Genomic DNA, 21,281 nt, shown 5'->3' with positions numbered 1-21,281 from the left:
ACTTGGGCCTTTTAGTTATTTGTTGGTTACTTGGGCTTATTTACTTAATTGTTACACACACTTGGACTTTTATTTCTTGGACTAGTAAGCCCACCACTCTTAATGGACTTGTGAGCCCAACATTATAACTAGTAATTCATTAAGGATAAACATGTATTATTTAGCTTAATGAAGAGACAAAGTACTACAAGCATGCATGACCATTTCTCCATACACTTTAACTTATACCTCATTCTAGCTAACACCATTATCCCATACTAGAAAGCAAGCTTTGACCTCCCCCTTTTACCACCCAAAACCGTCGGCTTGTATGGAAGGGAGGAGAGCTCTTTTTTTTCAAACTTTGCTATTTACTTAATAGTATCTCATTCCATTTCACACACACAAAATACTCACAACTCTCTCTCAACTTTCACTCCTTTCTTGTAAGTAACATGTCTTGTTTTTCTTCTTCATTTTCCCTCTAAAAACCGAAATATGTATCTTTACATATCATCATCAATTACTTGTTCTTGTTTGTTTAAATTACTTGTTACTTGTTTGTTGTTATTCAAGATCAAACTTCCTAGTTTGCATCTTCATGTAATCTTGCTTTCTTCACTCTTTGTTTGATAAAGAACCAAGAACAAGAACTCAAACTTGTTAGTTTGTAGTTCTACATTTAAGTGTTTTCAAGACTAAAAGTTCATAACTTTTATAATCTTCTTTATGTTTATGTTTTGTAGACTTGAATTCTTAAGATCTAAACTTTAGTTTGAATCTTCTCAAGTATGAAGCAAATATAAACATAATACTTGTTGATCTAGTTTATTTCTTCATTTCATTTATTTAAAGTTGTAATGTTGTTAATTTGGTCAAGCATTACTAGTTAATCTTGATCTCATATTTCTTGAAACTACTTTGTAAGTTCAAGAACATGTAAGTAAACTTTTTGATTATAACTTTGTACACTTATGTTAGATCTAGACTTTTGGGTCTAGGATCTTCAAGATCTAACTAAGAACTATGTTCTACAACTTAAGATCTTGATTATATAAGTTTACTTTCAAGTTTGTAGCTTAATATTACATGTATAACTTTTGTATGTGTTGGATCTAAGATCTTGATGTAACTTTGGTTCATCAAACTTCATACAACTCTTAAGTGAGTTGTGCTACATATCTTAGACTTACACTAGTGTCATGATAGTCAGACTTGGTTAATATTACTTTTAGAGTTCATGTATGTGTCGGATCTAAGATTTTGATGTAACTTTGGTTCATCAAACTACTTACAACCCTTAATTGAGTTGTGCTATATATCTTAGACTTGCACTTGTGCTATGATGGTCAACTTGATAAAGATGATGCAAACACATCAACGAGTTGTACACTTGAAGCTATATGCACCAAGGATGAGAACCGTGATGAGCATCGAGCACCAAGAACCCACCGGAACACTAAAGCTACTATTTTCTGGAACTGATCATACCACCTGGGCTATTGTAAAGTTGATTTTCAGTTATCTCTGATCGAGTATATAATTTTTCATTTAAGACTCGTCTTAATCCGAGTTACGGTTTAGGATCTATGGCCCTCCGAACGTCACTATGTCCTTTTAACGTTGTGCTGAAAATTCTGACCTACTCGCACTTAAATCGTCGCCACGGCCAAACGAAGACGAGTTTGGTTCTGGAATTTTTACAGCAACTAAAGGACTCATATACGGAGCCATGGCCACTTGTCTCACCTTATTTCAGTAGGTATAGAGGCCGTGGTGACTGATCGAAATCAGCCTTTGTTTTAAAATCTTTTCTTGAATGAAACTTACTTTATACTTTTTGTTTGATGATGAATGATGATAATACTTATGACCTAATTTTCATACATTTAAACCTATTGGGACGATTTACTGACTTAGTAACTTTTGACTTAGGTTGAGGACTTTCCGGACCTACATACTTGCTTACTTTTCCCGAATCAACTTTACTACTACTTTACCACTGTGAGTTATAGCATCCCTTTTTTACTTTAACTATTTTGAGAACTGAGAATACATGCGCATTTTACGTTTTACATACTAGGCATGAGTACTTAAACTTATTATATGTGTGGGTTATACAACGGCATAAACTTTCCCTTTAGCTCGGTAACGTTTAGTCATTGGTTTTTGAACCGGTGAACGCGAATCTTAGATATGGATCCATAGGGTTTGACATCCCCACTTGGGCTTGTCGCGCTAGCATTTAACGGGTGTTTAATACTTCGTAAACATACGCACTCGCCAAGTGTACTTTCAGGGGGTTATAAACGTTAAGTTAGTTACCAAGTGCCCACGGTTAAACATATACTTTCCATACTGTTTTGAAACGCTCTTTGTAGCACTGAAATCTCGTGGCCTACCTTACATTACTGTTATACTTAAACTATAGCTCACCAACCTTTGTGTTGATGTTTTTAAGCATGTTTTTCTAAGGTGCTTAAGGTTGCTTACTTCCGCTGTTGTACTAGTCATGCCTTGTAGACTCCGCTGCGCTTACTAGAGTTGTCACCGCATGAAACGTTTATTTGCATTCAAACTTTATTACTTTTGAAACGATGATTTGTAACGACCTAAGGGTCACGTACTATTAACTTTTCTTGTATTCATAGAAGCATACTTTTGGTTGTAAAACATTCGACGTTGGTTATGACGTCGCCTTTTATCATGAATGCTAACTTGTTTTAAAAACGCATATAGTGTTTAACCTTGTAATGATCCTGTTGTTGATGGTCCGTACATGTTGATTTAGTACGGGGCATCACAGTAAAAGACATATTTTCAAAAATTAGCAAACAGTTCAGAAAAGCAACCGTTTTTGAAGAAAAACATGTGTGATAAAACAACAAAAGGAATGAACGATGAGGCGCGCCATCTATCATTCGACGAGCTTAGTAATTATAAACTCGGTATTTTTAATCACTTTTCTACACTAATCACCCTCATGAATTTATAATTATAGTCTGATTTCATGCAAATGAGGGCATTGCATGATCTCAAGTGTGGGGAAGGGTTATAAATTCTCTCGGGTTCTCTCGGGTTTACACTTAGTTTAATTTCCAAATTTTATGAAAATTTGAAAAAATTTCAGCTAAATGAACTCAAAATCATGTTTATATATATTTATGAACAATAAAACTAGGTGTTAATGCCGAAATTATTGTTAACACGGAGAGAACATAAATGGAGAAACAACCCAAAATGCTTGAATTAATTTAAAATGGAATAAAGGAGAATAAAAAGGCAAAGAAAAATAAAAGCTAAGTGTGGGAAGAATTTACATATATCACATATTTGTACAAGATTATTGCAGGTACTTTTGCTTTGGACTAAACTAATCAGTTTTACCCAATTTACTGTAATATATTTGAAAGAAAGATGGATCTACACGATGAATCAATTCCATCATTAAAAGGAAGTAAAGTCTTCCGAAAAAGAAATGCGCTTCTTGATTTCGGTCAGGAAGTTGTCGTCCAGACCAGCTGTAGGTTGACGAAAAATCTAGAAAAGTCATCTCTAAAATCAGCAGGAAATCCACGGACCTCAGCATCAAACAGGGTCGCCAAGTGGTCAGACTAATCCTAACCATGAGAGGATCTGTCTCGTAAAATGGGGAGGGCGCCGTGCAAATTAGCTTGATAAGACTAATGAATCAGACCCCCAGAAAGGATAATCTCCTTAAAGATTAAAAATCAGCTTTTAAGCCTGATATTACTCAATCCTTGAGATTGACCTTAAAGATTGAAAATTACAAACTCATGGAATTCAATGATATCTAAACTCGAGCTTGAACGAGAAAATATTTTAATCAAAATTAAAACCGATTTGTTTTCTGAAAACGTATTTTCAATGCGTTCATTACCATTGAACGTGAAATCCTGAGAATTCATCAGAATTCATTATGTCACCTGAACCAAATTGGGTGTCAACCGTAAGAACGGTGGTTGCATAGCATGGTCGAAGACAGGACCTTGTGCAGACCGAAAAATTATAGGGTGATCTTTACTATTTCTCCTACAAAGGATAGTAATTGCATCTGACACATTGTGGACCATGAACAAATGCATGTCATTAGACATTTCCTTAACAGTTGCTTGTTCAATGCTTTCCTTTATAACCGGCCTGTAGTTTACCGAAAGGTAATATACGGAGCAAGTATACTGGATGTGTTGCTTTCCTCATACAAAGGTTAGCAAGTGGGTGACACAAAACCACAAGTTTTGAGCTAAAATTTTTAAATATGACACCCACAAAAACATTTTGCAAGCACCGGTGAAGGGTTATTCTAGAAAACTTATCTAGGGTAAAAGCTAGAATGAATTTTCAAAAGATAAAATGTTTTCATAAAGATCCAATTTCCTTAAAGGATCTAAATTTTCATAGTCATGTGGGACTGTAAACCACATCGTTACTATCATTGTTTATACCGCCGTATTAAAATCACTGATGTATAAAGTGTGAGAATAAAAAAGTGATTCGAGTGAAGTATGATTTAATTTCAAGTTCTGTATTGCTTGAGGACAAGCAATGTTCAAGTGTGGGGATATTTGATAGTGCTCTAAATGAACATATATTTAGTATCAATATCCTTCCAATATGTAAAGCTTTTAGTTACTATTGTTCTATTTTTATGTAATAATCGTTTAAATAAATAAGTGCAAAGACAAAAGAAGAAAATGACGATTTGAAGACGCAAATGACCAAAAAGCTCAAATGTACAAGATACAATCCAAGTGGTTAAATTTATTGATGAGAAACGTCTAAAAATAACAAGAGTACAAGCCGCGAAACGCAAAGTACAAGATATCTAAGCGTATGAAAGGACGTTCGAAAATCCGGAACCGAGACATGAACCAACTATCAACGAGCGACTCAACGGAGCTAAAATCATAAATTAACTATGCACATAAATATAATATAATATATAATTAATTATGTAAATTAAATATATATAATATATATATATATATATATATATATATATATATATATATATATATATATATATATATATATATATATTATATTTATATATTAAATAAATAAACGTTGGCAAGCTAGGATCCAATTTCTGTGTGAGCTGGAAGTCGAAGCTCCGCACTCGCGAAGCTGTAAGGCACAAAACCTTCGCACTCGCGGAGCACACCAGGACCCAAATCCCACTATAAAAGGCGATGCAATTCAACGAAATATTTACACCATATCCATCTTTCTCTCCACAATGATATATAATATATATATATAAAATATAATATAGTTTAGTTTTATATTAGTTAGTTTGGGTTATGTAATGGTTACTTTATGGGTTTTAAAGTCGGAGTTAACACTACGCGATTAATAACCACTGTAAGCTATGTTCTTCCTTTTTAAATTAATGTCTCATATTTAAGTTATTATTATGTTTATTTAAGCCGAAGTAATCGTGATGTTGGGCTAAATATTGATGACGGGGTTATTGGGCTTTGTACCATAATTGGGGTTTGGACAAAAGATCGACACTTGTGGAAATTAGACTATGAGCTATTAATGGGCTTTATATTAACTAAACGATACCTCGTTAATTTAATATAAAGGTTACAATTTGACGTATCTATATATAACCATATACGCTTAATCGGGTACGGTGGGCGGGATATTTATAAATACGAATTATTGTTCATTTGACCGGACACGGGGATGGATTAATAGTCACTGGACTCAATAAAACAGGGGTGGATTACATTCAAGGGTAATTGGTGTAATTGTTAACAAAGTCTTAAAACCTTGGATTACATGCAGTCGACAACCTGGTGTATTCATTAAACAAAGTATTAAGACCTTGTTACAGTTCGAATCCCTAATTAGTTGGAATATTTGACTTCGGGTATAAGGTTAATTTAACGAAGACTCTCGCACTTTATAATTATGACCGATGGACTATTATGGACAAAACCAGATGGACATATCGAATAATTTAGGACAAAGGACAATTAGCCCATGGTAATAAATTAAAATCAACACGTCGAACATCATGATTACGGAAGTTTAAATAAGCATAATTTCTTTATTTTATATCTCATCTCACTTTTAATTATCGTACTTTTAATTATCACAATTTTATTTACCGTAATTTTATTTATCGCATTTTAAATTATCGCACTTTAAATATCGTCATTTACTTTACGCTTTAAATTAAGTTATATTTATTTTTAATATTTTGCATTAGGTTTTAATTGTGGCTTAAGTTTTAAAATAGACAAACCGGTCATTAAACGGTAAAACCCCCCCTTTTTATAATAATAATAATTATAATATATATATTTATATTTTGTACAAATATAGTTATATAAAAATATAGTGTAAAATAAGCCGTCTCCCTGTGGAACGAACCGGACTTACTAAAAACTATACTACTCTACGATTAGGTACACTGCCTATTGTATCGTAACAAGGTTTAGGTATATCCCATCTGTAAATAAATAATTAAAACTTGTGTAACTTGTATTATATTTCGTCGTATTTCGTAATAAAAATAATAATATTTCGTATACACCGCTGCACACATCACCATCAAAGTTATATTTCAAAGGAAACCAGATAGTTCTCCTATCACCGGGTTTGGTGCGGAGCAAGTAGTTTTAGTTCGTGATGAATCGCTTAAAGAGAAGGTTGTTGACATCGTTGGGAAGAACGCTATTGTTTTAACAATCATGGAGTCCAAAGGCTTGGAATTTCAGGTAAATATTTAATTATATGAATGAATATTAAAAGTTATAAGGTTTTTTCCGTGTCCGGGTTACCCTGGAGGGCGATTATTCTGATCAGCCTAGCCGGATTAACCCCACCAATCCAAAGATTGTGATTACACAGACAACAAACATAAGTAACAAATGTTGGTAAAGTAAACGACACAATAAATTGCGTGACTATATCCAATCGGGGTGATTGGTTCAGTCCACGGACAATTAAAGAGTAAATATACTGATTTCGTGCTTAGGGTTACAACATATGAGGGTTACAATTTATAGTGTGAACGAAAACAATGAAACAAATTCCACGACTTGCTAGACAAGTCAAACCTCGCGTTTGGCGAAGGGAGCCTCACAATGTTCTAATGTTGAACCTCACGAATCAACCAAGGCCACGTGCTCCGCAAGATGGTGATAGCGAGCCGCAATCGCCGACCTGATGCGTTTTTTTCTTCTTCTTTTGATCAAATTCTACACACTCCAACGTATCCATTGGGCTATCTTGTGATGGTTATTTATATAAATATTATTACTGTATTTGTTAATCAATAATTTAACTGTATTACATGTTTCTGTAGGATGTGTTATTGTATGACTTTTTCACTACATCATCCTTTTTAAATGAGTGGAGAATCATATATGAATATATGAAGGGAAAAGAGATGTTATACGAGCCTCTAAATGCACCATCTTCACGATTCAATATGGAAAAGCACATTGTTTTATGCAGTGAATTGAAACAGTTGTATGTGGCGATAACTCGAACAAGGCAGAGGTTATGGATTTGTGAAGCAACAGGTTTTTCTCATCCAATCTATGATTACTGGAAGAAGTTGAGCCTTGTTAATGTCAAGTTTCTAAGTGACTCATTTGCCGAAGAAATGCAAATTCCAAGCAATAAAAACGATTGGAGTTCACGAGGCACGAAAGTATGACGTTTTACAAAATTTAAATTTCTGGGAATTAACGAGTTGTTTCATAGGAAATCTTTATTGATTGGTTGTTTGATGGTTTTTTTATTACAGCTATTTTATGAGAATAACTTTAGGATGGCACAGTTGTGCTTTATGAAGGCTGGGGACAAGTATTCGGAATGGTTAATGGAAGCCTATAATCTTCGTGCAATGGCTGACAATGCCCAAGTTTCACAACTAGAAAGGAAGAAGCTTCTAAAGGATGCTGCACAGTTATTTAACTCTATCGGCAAGCATGAGTTGGCTGCTGATTGTTTTTATGAGATAGAGGATTATAAAACCGCCGGTAGCAATCTCATTTCTTTCTGTATTTTGATATTTTGATACAAACAATAAAAAAAACCACATGGACTACATTTTGTAACACTCTGCTTATTTCATTCACATTTAATAAAGGCTATATATAGCCAACATAAAACAAATAATGGCAGCACAATACCACCTATAATGCATGTACAATGCCACATCCACGTTATGTGGCGGATCTAGGAATGATAGTCAGTGGTGTCCCTGATTAAAAAACTCAATTTTTTTTTTCTGTTAGATTAGATGGCTTATTTAAATGGTGTCACCAAAAAAAATTAAACTATCCATTGGTGTCACCAGTTAAAAACTTAAAAAAATTTCCACTACATCGCGTATTTCACTGGTGTCACGTGCTACCACTCATTCTAATGTAGGTCCACCCGTGTCCACATACTCCACTAACTTGACCAAACCTTCCTATGTTTATAGTATAATGAAGTATTTGTTTGTTTTAATATTCCAATCGATAATGGCGTTTTTAAATGACGCAGGTGATATATACCTTAATATATCTATGCGGGAGAAAGCTGCAAACTGTTATCATCTAGCGAAATGTTATCAGCTTGCTGTGGAAGTATATGAGAAAGCTGGAGCTTTCATCCAATGTCTTTCTTTTTGTAGAATAATGGAATGTGTAGTAAGTCAATAAACACATGAGAACTCAAGTATGGTTGGTGCCTACAATTTTGTGGTAGACAAATTAGACTCCTCAATAAATCACCAACCATCACCTACCATTTACTTTGACCTTTTCTTGTTGTGGGCTATTAAAATTCATAGCATGAATGAATGGGTAGATGGCAGATTACTTCGACTATAAAAGGAAAGCTTGGAGTTTCATTTCAAGCATCCCAAAAATTGATTCTTTCTTTCATGTACTAAAAGAATAATTAGAGAGTTTGTGAGTAATCTCCTAATTACAAGAGATATAAAGATTAATACTTATCCTTGTAATTAGAGAGAAGTGTAATTCCTATTATTCATATTAGTGAAACGTTTCTTTCCTTGCCCGTGGTTTTTACCCTATTGGGATTTTTCGCGTTAAATCTTGGTGTTCCTTTATTGTCATTATTTCGAGTATTACTAGCGGTTTGCTATAATTCGGTGTCACTTTTCTCAACAAGTGGTATCAAGAGCTAAGGTCTAATATCTAGTGTGTATTAATCTACTTATCGTATGCTCTGTGGTTGCCACAGGAGTGGATCGTCCACATCAGAAAATAAGTAAGATTATTTTCACTCGGTAAAGTCCTTGGGTGTTATTTCAAGAAAAATAGTATTGTCGAAAAGAAGATTGTAATTATAACAATGTCTACGAAATTTGAAATTGAAAAGTTCATTGGGAGTAACTTCTCGTTATGAAAACTAAAGATGAAAGCTATCCTGAGAAAGGATAAGTGTTTGGCGGCCATCAGTGGACGGTCCGCCGAAGTCACTGATGAAAAATGGGAAGAGATGGACGGTCAGGCTATCGCAAATCTTCATCTGGCACTAGCAGATGGCGTTTTGTCTAGCATAGAAGAAAAGAAGACGGCGAAAGAGATTTGGGATCATCTCGTAAAATTGTACGAGACCAAATCACTCCACAACAAGATATTCCTTAAGAGGAAACTTTATGCGCTACGCATGAATGAATCTACTTCAGTTAATGAGCACATTAATTCTTTGAATACTCTATTTTCTCAACTCGCTTCATTAAGTTGCAATATAGATCCAAAAGAACGTGCTGAAATTTTACTTCAGAGTCTACCTGACTCGTATGATCAACTAATTATTAACTTAACCAATAATGTTCTCTCGGAGTATCTAGTCTATGATGAAGTTGCGGCTGCTATTTTAGAAGAAGAAAATCGGCGCAATAACAAGGAGGACAAACAGGCCGGTTCACGACAAGTGGAGGCCTTATTGGTGTCAGGAGGGAGGTCAACGGAACGTAGCCCAAGTGGGAGTCACAATCATGGTAAACCGAAGTCTAAAAAGAAGAAGACCTATACATGCTACAATTGTGGCAAGAAAGGTCACCTGAAGAAAGATTGTTGGAGTTTAAATAACTCAAATCCTCAAGGAAATATTGCAAGCACTTCAGATGATGGGACTACTTTGATTAGTGAGGTAGTGGTAGCAAATGAAGGCAGAAAGACATTTGTTGATGTCTGGTTATTTGACTCGGGAGCTACTTTTCACATGACCCCTAGAAGAGAATGGTTCAAACAATATGAACGTATCTCAGGAGGATCTGTATATAGTTGCAATGATCATGAACTAAAGATCATTGGAATTGGAGATATCATTCTGAAGATGCACGATGGTACAGTTCGTACTATTCAAGGTGTACGACACTTGGAGGGTTTGAAGAAGAACTTATTGTCTTTAGGACAATTGGATGATCTTAGTTGTAAGATGGTGATACATGAGAAGATAATGATAATCAAGAAAGGCGCGGTTGTACTTATGAAAGGAGAAAAGGTGGGTGCTAATTTATACATTCTGAAAGGCGAGACGGTATAGGAATCATAAGCATCTGTTGCTTCGAATAGTTCAAGTGATAAAGTTGCTATGACATGGCATCAAAAGCTTGGACACATGTCTGAACAAGGTATGAAGATTCTTATTGAAAGAAATCTTAATCCTGGTCTTACAAAGGTATCGCTACCTTTTTGTGAGCATTGTGTAATCAGTAAGCAACATCGTCTGAAGTTTAAAACATCAAATTCTAGAAGTAAATTGGTTCTAGAATTGGTTCACTCTGATGTGTGGCAAGCACCACTTCAATCCCTAGGAGGAGCAAAGTATTTTGTATCATTTATTGATGATTACACTAGGAGATGTTGGGTGTACCCAATCAAGAGGAAGGTGGATGTGTTTGAAGTTTTCAAAGTTTACAAAGCGCGGGTTGAACTTGAATCTGGTAAAAAGATCAAGTGTTTGAGGACAGATAATGGAGGAGAATACACTGGTGATGAATTTGATAAGTTTTGCAAACAAGAAGGTATCAAAAGGCAGTTCACAACAGCATACACTCCTCAATAAAACGGAGTGGCAGAGCGGATGAACAGAACCTTGTTAGATAGAACAAGGGCAAAGTTGGCAACTGCAAGGTTGCGAAAATCATTCTGGGTAGAAGCAGTAAGTACTGCCTGTTACGTGATAAATCGGTCACCATCAACTGCAATTGAGTTGAAATCGCCGATGGAAATGTGGACTCGAAAACCAGTTAATTATTCTGACCTTCAAGTATTTAGAAGTCCTGTGTTCGCAATGTACAATTCTCAAGAAACGACAAAGTTGGATCCGAAGTCCAGAAAGTGTTTGTTCTTGGGGTATGCTGATGGAGTTAAGGGGTATCGCTTGTGGGACCCCACTGCCCACAAAGTACTCATCAGCAGAGATGTTGTCTTTACAGAAGACAAAGATCTTGAAGATGTTAGCACTTCAAAAGAAACTATACCGATACAAGTGGGTAATGAATTTCATAAAGATTCTTCTGAAGCAGTACCAGAGCACGATGAAAATCAAGTAGTCGTTGATGAAGCTCCAGCGACTCGTATTTCTAATCGGGAAAGGAAACGTCCAGGGTGGCACTCAGATTATATTATGGAAAGCAATGTTGCATATTGTCTTCTAACAGATGAAGGAGAGCCAACAACTCTTCGCGAGGCACTGAATCATTCAGATGCATCTCAGTGGATGACGGCTATGCAGGAAGAAATTGAAGCTCTTCATAAAAATAAAACATGGGAACTTGTGCCATTGCCAAAAGGTAGAAAACCTATTGGAAATAAATGGGTGTATAAGATCAAGCGAAATGGCGATGATCAAGTGGAGCGGTATCGTGCAAGACTGGTGGTTAAAGGATATGCTCAGAAAGAAGGTACAGACTTTAATGAAATATTTTCTCCTGTGGTTCGACTTACGATATTTCGAGTAGTTCTAGCGATGTGTGCTACATTTGATTTGCATCTAGAGCAGCTAGATGTGAAAACTACATTTCTTCATGGAAATCTTGAAGAAGAAATTTATATGCTTCAACCAGAAGGTTTTGAACTACAAGAAAAAAGAACTTGGTTTGCAGGTTAAAGAAATCTCTGTATGGTCTCAAACAGGCGCCGAGATGCTGGTACAAGAGATTTGATTCTTTCATAATGAGCCTTGAATATAACAGACTTTATGCAGACCCTTGTGCATATTTCAAGAGATTTGGGGACAATGATTTTGTCATTTTGCTGTTATATGTAGACGACATGTTGGTTGCAGGCCCCAACAAAGATCGTATTAATAAGTTGAAGGCTCAATTAGCTAGGGAGTTTGAAATGAAAGACTTGGGTGCCGCAAACAAGATTCTAGGGATGCAAATTCACCGAGACAGAGATAATAGGAAGATTTGGCTTTCTGGAAAGAATTATTTGAAGAAAGTCTTGCAGCGCTTCAATATGCAAGATAGTAAGCCAATCTCAACCCCACTTCCTACTAATCTCAAGTTATCCTCCGTTATGTGTCCTAGCAGTGAATACGAGAGGAAGGAGATGTCTCGCGTACCATATGCATCAGCAGTGGGAAGTTTAATGTTCGTAATCATATGTACAAGACCAGACATTGCACATGTAGTGGGAGTAGTTAGTCGGTACATGGCGAATCCTGGTAAAGAGCATTGGAATGCGGTAAAGAGGATCCTTAAATATATCAAGGGAACCTCGGATGTTGCATTATGTAATGGGGAACCGGAATTTATTGTCAAAGGGTATGTTGATTCTGATTATGCGGGTGACATCAATAAAAGTAAATCTACCTCCGCATATGTTTTTACACTTTGTAGTGGAACAGTAAGATGGGTTTCAAAACTGCAGTCAGTTGTAGCGACGTCAACTACAGAAGCAGAATATGTTGCAGCTACTCAAGCTACTGAAGAGGCAGTATGGTTGAAGATGTTGTTGGAAGAACTCGGGCACAAACAAAAGAATATCACTCTATTTTGTGACAACCAGAGTGCCTTGCATCTTGCAAGGAATCCAGTATTTCATTCAAAGACAAAGCATATACGAGTTCAGAAAATTCATACTGATGACAATGTGGCTGATTTTATAACAAAGTCAATCAACCGTGACAAGTTTGTTTGGTGCCGTTCCTCATGCGGCCTAGCGGAAACGTAAGTAACATCATTGGCAAGGAAGGATTATCGTGTGAAGATTGATTGAGCTTCAATCAAATCTTCAAGTGGGAGATTGTTGAATAATGGAATGTGTAAAAAGTCAATAAACACATGGGAACTCAAGTATGGTTGGTGCCTACAATTTTGTGGTAGACAAATTAGACTCTTCAATAAATCACCAACCATCACCTACCATTTACTTTGACCTTTTCTTGTTGTGGGCTATTAACATTCATATGCATGAATGAATGGGTAGATGGCAGCTTACTTCAACTATAAAAGGAAAGCTTAGAGTTTCATTTCAAGCATCCCAAAAATTAATTCTTTCTTTCACGTACTAAAGAATAATTAGAGAGTTTGTGAGTAATCTTCTAATTACAAGAGATATAAAGATTAGTACTTATCCTTGTAATTAGAGAGAAATGTAATTCCTATTATTCATATTAGTGAAACGTTTCTTTCCTTGCCCTTGGTTTTTACCCTATTGGGGTTTTCCACGCTAAATCTTGGTGTTCCTTTATTGTCATTATTTCGAGTATTACTAGCGGTTTGCTATAATTCGGTGTCACTTTTCACAACACTTTTTGCATCGAAGGAAAGTTGTTTGAAGTCGGTTTTGAGTTGATAGAACATTACGAAGGATTTGTCGAGGAGAAGCTACGGTTTTTGCAGAAAGGTGCTCTCTGCTATCTCTCCGTCAAGGATTTGAAAAGTATGATGAAATTTGTTCTGTCTTTTCACTGCAAGGATAAGGTTCGAAGTTTTTTACACAAAAATCGATGCTTTGATGAACTTATTTTGTTGGAAATGGAATGGGGTAACTCTGATAAAGCTGCCAAAGTTGTAGAAGAAGGTGCTCGTTACTATTTTTCTGTCAAGAATTTCGTAACTATGATGAAATATGTTCGTTCTTTTTCGTCAAAGGGTGAAATGCGTGGATTTTTACATAAAAGGAGATGCTTTGATGAACTTATATTACTGGAAAAAGAGTGGGGAAACTTTAAAGAAGTTGCAAACATTGTGGATGAAGCTGCTTGTTACTATTTTCTGTCAAGAATTTCGTAAGTATGATGAAACACGTTCGTTCTTTTCTGTCAAATTGTGAAATGCGTGAATTTTTACATAAAAGGAGATGCTTTGATTAACTTATATTACTGGAAAAAGAGTGGGGTAACTGATAGAAGACCGATTCGAGATGGTCAATCTCCAAAGAAAGTAAGATAAAGAAGAGAGACTTTGGTAAACACCAAACTTTTCATTCATGATCATTTAAAATAACCAAGTTACAATTTATAATACTAAAATGCAGTAACTGAAATCAAATGTGCATAGCTAATGATAACTGAATAAAAGGAACATGGAGATAATAAAGGAATAATGCATGTATGTGCCTAGAAACGTGGATGTGATGTTTATCCTAAATCCCACGTTCAACAACAGACACTTTTAACTGCTTCCATTTAGCCTAGGTAGCAGTAAACTGGGCTGCCAATTTGGGCTCACACAAACTTAGTTGTTGGACCCGTATTAATACCGGCCAGTTGAAAATCAACCTTGTCCTCAAGGTTGGAACTTGATGAAGCAATATCTTCTGATGTCTCCAAAACTAAGAATTGTGGAGGGTTGCAACGATGACCGGGGTAAAAATTCTCAGGACAACGAAAGCACAAGCCTTGGCTATGGCGCGACTGTACTTCGGACGGAGTAAGATGACGAACTGGGAGGGAGTTGGTTTGGGTGGATTGTTTGGATGGAGATGGTGACAGTGGTGTAGTGGTAAGGGTATTTGAGGCTGTGGTGAGGGGATTTTTGTTGTTAGGAGTGTAGGGAGAGTCCTGAGAAGGAGTGGTAGGAGACTCAAAGCCTGCGTTTAACTTGTCTTCAATGGGTTTAGCCAAACCGTATGTTTGATGGAGTGTAGTCGGGTTGAGTGTAGCCAATTCACGTTGGATGTCAGGGCATAAATGTAACGACCCTGGATTTTCCAACTTTTATCTATTAATAATTATTATTATTATTAATACTTGTGATTAAACGAATGTATGTTATTACATTTACATGTTGCCATGATTGCCCGTACTTGACTTTAAATGCCTGAAACGTCTTTGTGACACACGAAACTTTCACGAATAATATTTTTAGAATATTATTTACATTCATGATTGATTTTATTAATCATTTTAATTAACTAAGGTTACTAGTTAATTACTTGGGCCTTTATTAGTGTTAATGGACTTTTACTTGGATTAATTTGTTAATTAATACATACTTGGGCTTTATGATTGAACATGGGCTTATAAGCCCACCCTACACCCTTAAGTGGACTAGTTAGCCCATCACCGCATGTAAGTATCACTTTTATATGGAACTAGATGAGTTAACTTTGTAAAGAATCTTGTTACTTGTTCTTCCCATGCAAACACCCCCATTAACCAACTTTTTTAAGCCTTTACATGTTAGAACCTAGTGGACTAATCCCTCCCCTCTTGGAGAAGCAAACCGTTGGCCACAAGGTGTCAAAGGGGAGGTTTTTGTTTCATTTTTCTCATTACTTGTTCACTTGCATCCTCATTCCTCACACAAACTTTTACTTGCATCTTATTTTCTCTCTTTATTCTCTCTAATTCTTGTAAGTAACAAGCTTCTTCCTCCCTTCTTTTCTTTGACCAAACCGAAACCAAACACCCCTTTAATCATCATCATTTACTTGTTGTTACTTGTTCTTTGTTAATGTCTACTTACTTACTTGTTCATTGTTGTTTGTTACTTACTAGTTTCAAGAATCAACTCTTTAGTTTGATTCTTCATTTTATCTTGTATTTACAAGAACACACAAGAACATAAACTTTCTAGTTTATGTTCTACATATGTTGTTTCAAAAGATTTTAAGTTCATGGTTGTAGAATCATTACTTGTAAGTCATGTTTGTAAACTTAAAGTTTACATTCTTAAAGATCAAACTTTGGTTTGAATCTTTAAAGTATGAACAACCCATGAACTAGTTACTTGTTTACCTAGCTTGTTTCTTTATATTATGCACTTTAAATTCATGTTTGTTGGTTAAGATTGGTCAAGTGTTACTAGTTAACTTTGATCTCATTAATCTTGAACTAAAATTAACTTTGAAAGTTCAAGAACATATAAGTAAGTTTTCTTTAACTATAACTTTGTACACTTATGTTAGATCTAGACTTTTGGGTCTAGGATCTTCAAGATCTAACTAAGAACTATGTTCTACAACTTAAGATCTTGATTTCATAAGTTCACTTTCAAGTTTGTAACTTATTATTAGTTTTAAAGTTCATGTATGTGTTAGATCTAAGACCTTGATGTAAATTTGGTTCATCAAACTTCATACAACTCTTAAGTGAGTTGTGCTACATGTCTTAGACTTACACTTGTGTCATAATAGTCAAAACTTGGTTAATATTACTTTTATAGTTCATGTATGTGTTGAATCTAAGACTTTGATGTAACTTTGGTTCATCAAAACACTTGCAACACTTAAGTGAGTTGTGCTTCATGTCTTAGACTTACACTTTGGTTATTGATAAGGCTAAAAAGGAACATATATTTCATAGCAATATCCCTCCTAAATAATAGGTTTTCATATGTAATTGTATTATATTTTTATTGTAATTGTTTAAATAAATAAGTGCGAAGACAAAAGGCGAAAACGAAGATTTGAAGACAAAAACGTCCAAAAAGCTCAAATGTACAAGATACAATTCAAAAGGTTCAATTTATTGATGAAAAACATCTAAAAATGACAAGAGTACAAGTTACAAAATTCAAAGTACAAAATATCTCAGCGTACGCAAGGACGTTCGAAAATCCGGAACCGGTACATGAACCAACTCTCAACGCTCGACGCAACGGAAAAAAAAATTACGAGTCTACTATGTATATAAATATAATATAATATATAAATAATTATAAAAATTATTTATATATTATATATATTTAAATAAAAACCGTCGGCAGCCTTGGATCTTGAACTTGTGGGCTGGTTTTGGAGCCTCCGCGACTTGCGGAGCTGGAAGGCTAAAATGGCCGCGACTCGCGGAGCATTGAATTTCAGTTCTGGCTATAAAAGCTCTCGAGTTCTGCATGTAAAATAGATAATAAATAATAATAATAATAATAATAATAATACTCCATAAGATAATAAATAAATAAATATATATATATAGTATAGATTAGTGTTATATTAGATTAGTTCGGGTTATGTAAAGGTTATTTTACGGGTTTTTGAAGTCGAAATTCTGTCCGTGTAACACTACGCGATAAATACTCAATGTAAGTTATGTTCTCCTTTTTAAATTAATGTCTCGTAACTAAGTTATTATTATGCTTATTTGAGCCAAAGTAATCATGATGTTGGACTAAATATTAAAGACGGGGTAATTGGGTTTTGTACCATAATTGGGGTTTGGACAAAAGAACGACACTTGTGGAAATTAGACTATGGGCTATTAATGGGCTTTATATTTGTTTAACTAAATGATAGTTTGTTAATGTTAATATAAAGATTTACAATTGGGCGTCCCTATAAATTACCATATACACTCGATCGAACACGATGGGCGGGGTATTTATATGTACGAATAATCGTTCATTTAACCGGACACGGGAATGGATTAATAGCCACTAGAATAATTAAAACAGGGGTGAAATTATGTACAAAGGACACTTGGTATAATTGATAACAAAATATTAAAACCTTGGGTTACACTCAGTCGACATCCTGGTGTAATTATTAAACAAAGTATTAAAATCTTGTTACAGTTTAAATCCCCAATTAGTTGGAATATTTAACTTCGGGTATAAGGATAATTTGACGAGGGCACTCGCATTTTATATTTATGACCGATGGACTGTTATGGACAAAAACCAGACGGACATATTAAATAATCCAGGACAAAGGACAATTAACCCATGGGCATAAAACTAAAATCAACACGTCAACCATCATGGTTACGGAAGTTTAATTAAGCATAATATATTTTATTTCATTTTTTCTCGTACTTTTATTTATTGTCATTTTAATTATTGTTATTTATTTTATTGTTATTTAAATATCATCATTTACTATACGCTTCGCTTAAAATATAAATCGACAAACCGGTCATTAAACGGTAAACCCCCTTTTATATATTACTATATATAATTATATATATTTTGTACAAATATAGTTGTTTAAAAATATAGTGTGCAATAAGCCTGCTCCCTGTGGAACGAACCGGACTTACTAAAAACTATACTACTCTACGATTAGGTACACTGCCTATAGTGTTGTAGCAAGGTTTAGGTATATCCATTCTCTAAATAAATAATTAAAACTTGTGTAATTTGTAACGTATTTCGTAGTAAAATATAGTACTATCACGTACCCCTCCGCTACCACATCAAGTTTTTGGCGCCGCTGCCGGGGACCCGGCAAAACGCTATATTTTTAATTTATTTTTGTATAAATATATTTTTATATATTTTTAGAAAAACAATATAAAAAAAAAAACACGTTTTTCAATCTCCGCGACTTGCGGAGGTTTTCTGGTACGGATCACCGCGACTCGCGGAGCCGCCCTGGCAGACCTGACCACGGAACCCTAATCGCATTTAATACGGAGTATATTAATTATTATTATTTTTAAAACCCTAATTAGTTTAATTAATTTAATATTTAGTTTTAATTTTAATTAATTAGTAATAATTAATTTTAATTAGTTTTATTTATATATAAAAATTAATACTATTATAAAATAAAAATAAAAATAAGTAATTTTATCACTTTTTGTAATTTGTATCCTTTTATTTAGTGTAATCGTAATATTTTGTATATTTTTCATTCGCAATTAGTTTTAAAATTAGTTTCTCTGTAGTTATTTTATATGTATAGATTCTTAGGCTTTGCCGTAAAATCCCTTAAGTGCTTTTTCTTTAGATTAAAATTTAGGCGCTTTAGAATTTTGCGACGCCGTTTTTCGCTTTAGTTTTAAATAGATTTTAGTGCCTTAAAGTAATTGACGTTTTCTGAATAAAATTGCATTTACCTTTAGACCTTTAGGCGCAACTTTTTAGATATAGTTTTTAGACTTTTAAGTTACGACACGCTATTTTCTTATTTTTATTTTTCGATGTTTTTCGACACGCATTCTTTTTCTTTCTTATTTCTCGACGCTTTAGTTTTTAGGACTTAGAAATTTTCTCTATTTCTTATCTAATATCTCAAACGGAAAGAAAAATTATTTAAGTGGTTAAATTAATGGACGTTGACAATTTTCTGCTTCGTAGTAATAGTTGGATTTGTTAGTTGCTGAGTTGTGAGCTTCCGATTTAAAGGGTTCTGGCTCCCTGCTGCATCTTTTGGCTATTCGAAACGTGGGCAAAAGCAGAAAAGTCTATTAATTGGACAACTTATATAAGTTTTTCTATTTTTATAACTAATAGGATAATTAGTAAATGCACTACATTGTAGCTAAAATTTGGCCATCGCAATAAAATGAAAAATTTTGAAAACAAGGCTATGGAAACTCTTTTTGATATCCAAAATCAATTAAATCAATACTCTCAAACGAGTGTTGATGACAATTCGTTCGGTCAATCTTGGATCACGAATGACGAAACAATAAATGGTTGTGAAATCTGTGGAGATTATCACTCAACATGGGAATGTTATTATTACGTTCCTATGGAAAATTACGCACCTACGGAACCTGAATGGAATGATTATGAAGAATACAATTCAAATTGGGATTATTCCCAAGAATATATCCAAACTCAACAACCAGTAGACGAGAAAAATTACGTGTCTGAAAATTTATTAGACAATATGAAAATCAAACTCGAAGAACTCAATGCTCAAAATGAACAAATGAGAGAGTTTGTAAACCGGCAAGCTGAAACTCTATCAGACTACGCACCTGTTGATCTGAGGAGTCGTGTGCAAGAAAATCTCATATCATCGAATTTTGATGAATTCGAGAGCTCCGAAATCACCAACTATCCCGATGATACTTTTTATTCAGTCTTACCAAATTCACAACATATCGACACATTAGCCTCTACAGACAAAATCATCAATCCATCAATGAATGATGAAGAAGAAATAAGGGTGACAAATTGGTACTCTTGGGAAAACGATAACGTTGAAAATTTTAACCCCGAGACCAAACCGAACTTCACCATTCCACAACCTTCCAACCCAATATTCTCTATAGAAGAGTCATCTACCGAAGATGAACTACGAGCTATAATAGATAATGACACCTCGGATTTCACCCAATTGGGTAATAGAGGTGAAAACTTTGATCTCGAGAATAAACGGAAGGAAATATTAGGAATTGTCCACCCTATAGAAATATGTATGTCGGTATATATCGATCCATTTGACCAAGAACCAGAAAAGAGACATATCCATTTACTAAAAGCTACACTTAAAAAAGAATTAAGTAGTGACGATCTGGTGAGTCTAAACTTTAAACCCATTGATATATTATACACAACCCGAAATGTAAATAACTGGCTCACTACTCTAATTCGTGAAACTCATTCTACCGACTTCACATGTCGTCAGCTAAGTGTGGGGAAGTCTAACTCCACTTAACGTTAAATTAGGGGTTCGGGTTAGTGCATAACTCGTTAAATAAACATGAATAATAAATTAGGGTAAAAGACGCATTTTCAAATATTAGCAAACAGTTCAGAAAAGCAACCATTTTTGAAGAAAAACATGTGTGAAATAACAAAAGAAGGAATGAACGATGAGGCGCGCCATCTATCATTCGACGAGCTTTGTAATTACAAACTGGGTATTTTTTAATCACTTTTCTACACTAATCACCCTCATGAATTTATAATTAGAGTCTGATTTCATGCAAATGAGGGCATTGCATGATCTTAAGTGTGGGGAAGGGTTATAAATTCTCTCGGGTTTATACTTGGCTTATTTGAAAAATTTTCAACTAAATGAATTTAAAATCATGTTTATATATATTTATGAACGGTGAAAACTAGGTGTTAATACCGAAATTATCGTTACCTCGGAAAGGACATAAATTGAGAAACACCCTAAAACGATTGAATTCATTTAAAATAGAATAAAGGAGAA

Source organism: Rutidosis leptorrhynchoides, chromosome 6, assembly GCF_046630445.1.
Source record: "Rutidosis leptorrhynchoides isolate AG116_Rl617_1_P2 chromosome 6, CSIRO_AGI_Rlap_v1, whole genome shotgun sequence".
Classification (NCBI taxonomy): Eukaryota; Viridiplantae; Streptophyta; class Magnoliopsida; order Asterales; family Asteraceae; genus Rutidosis; species Rutidosis leptorrhynchoides.
This window is presented reverse-complemented; position numbering follows the sequence as displayed.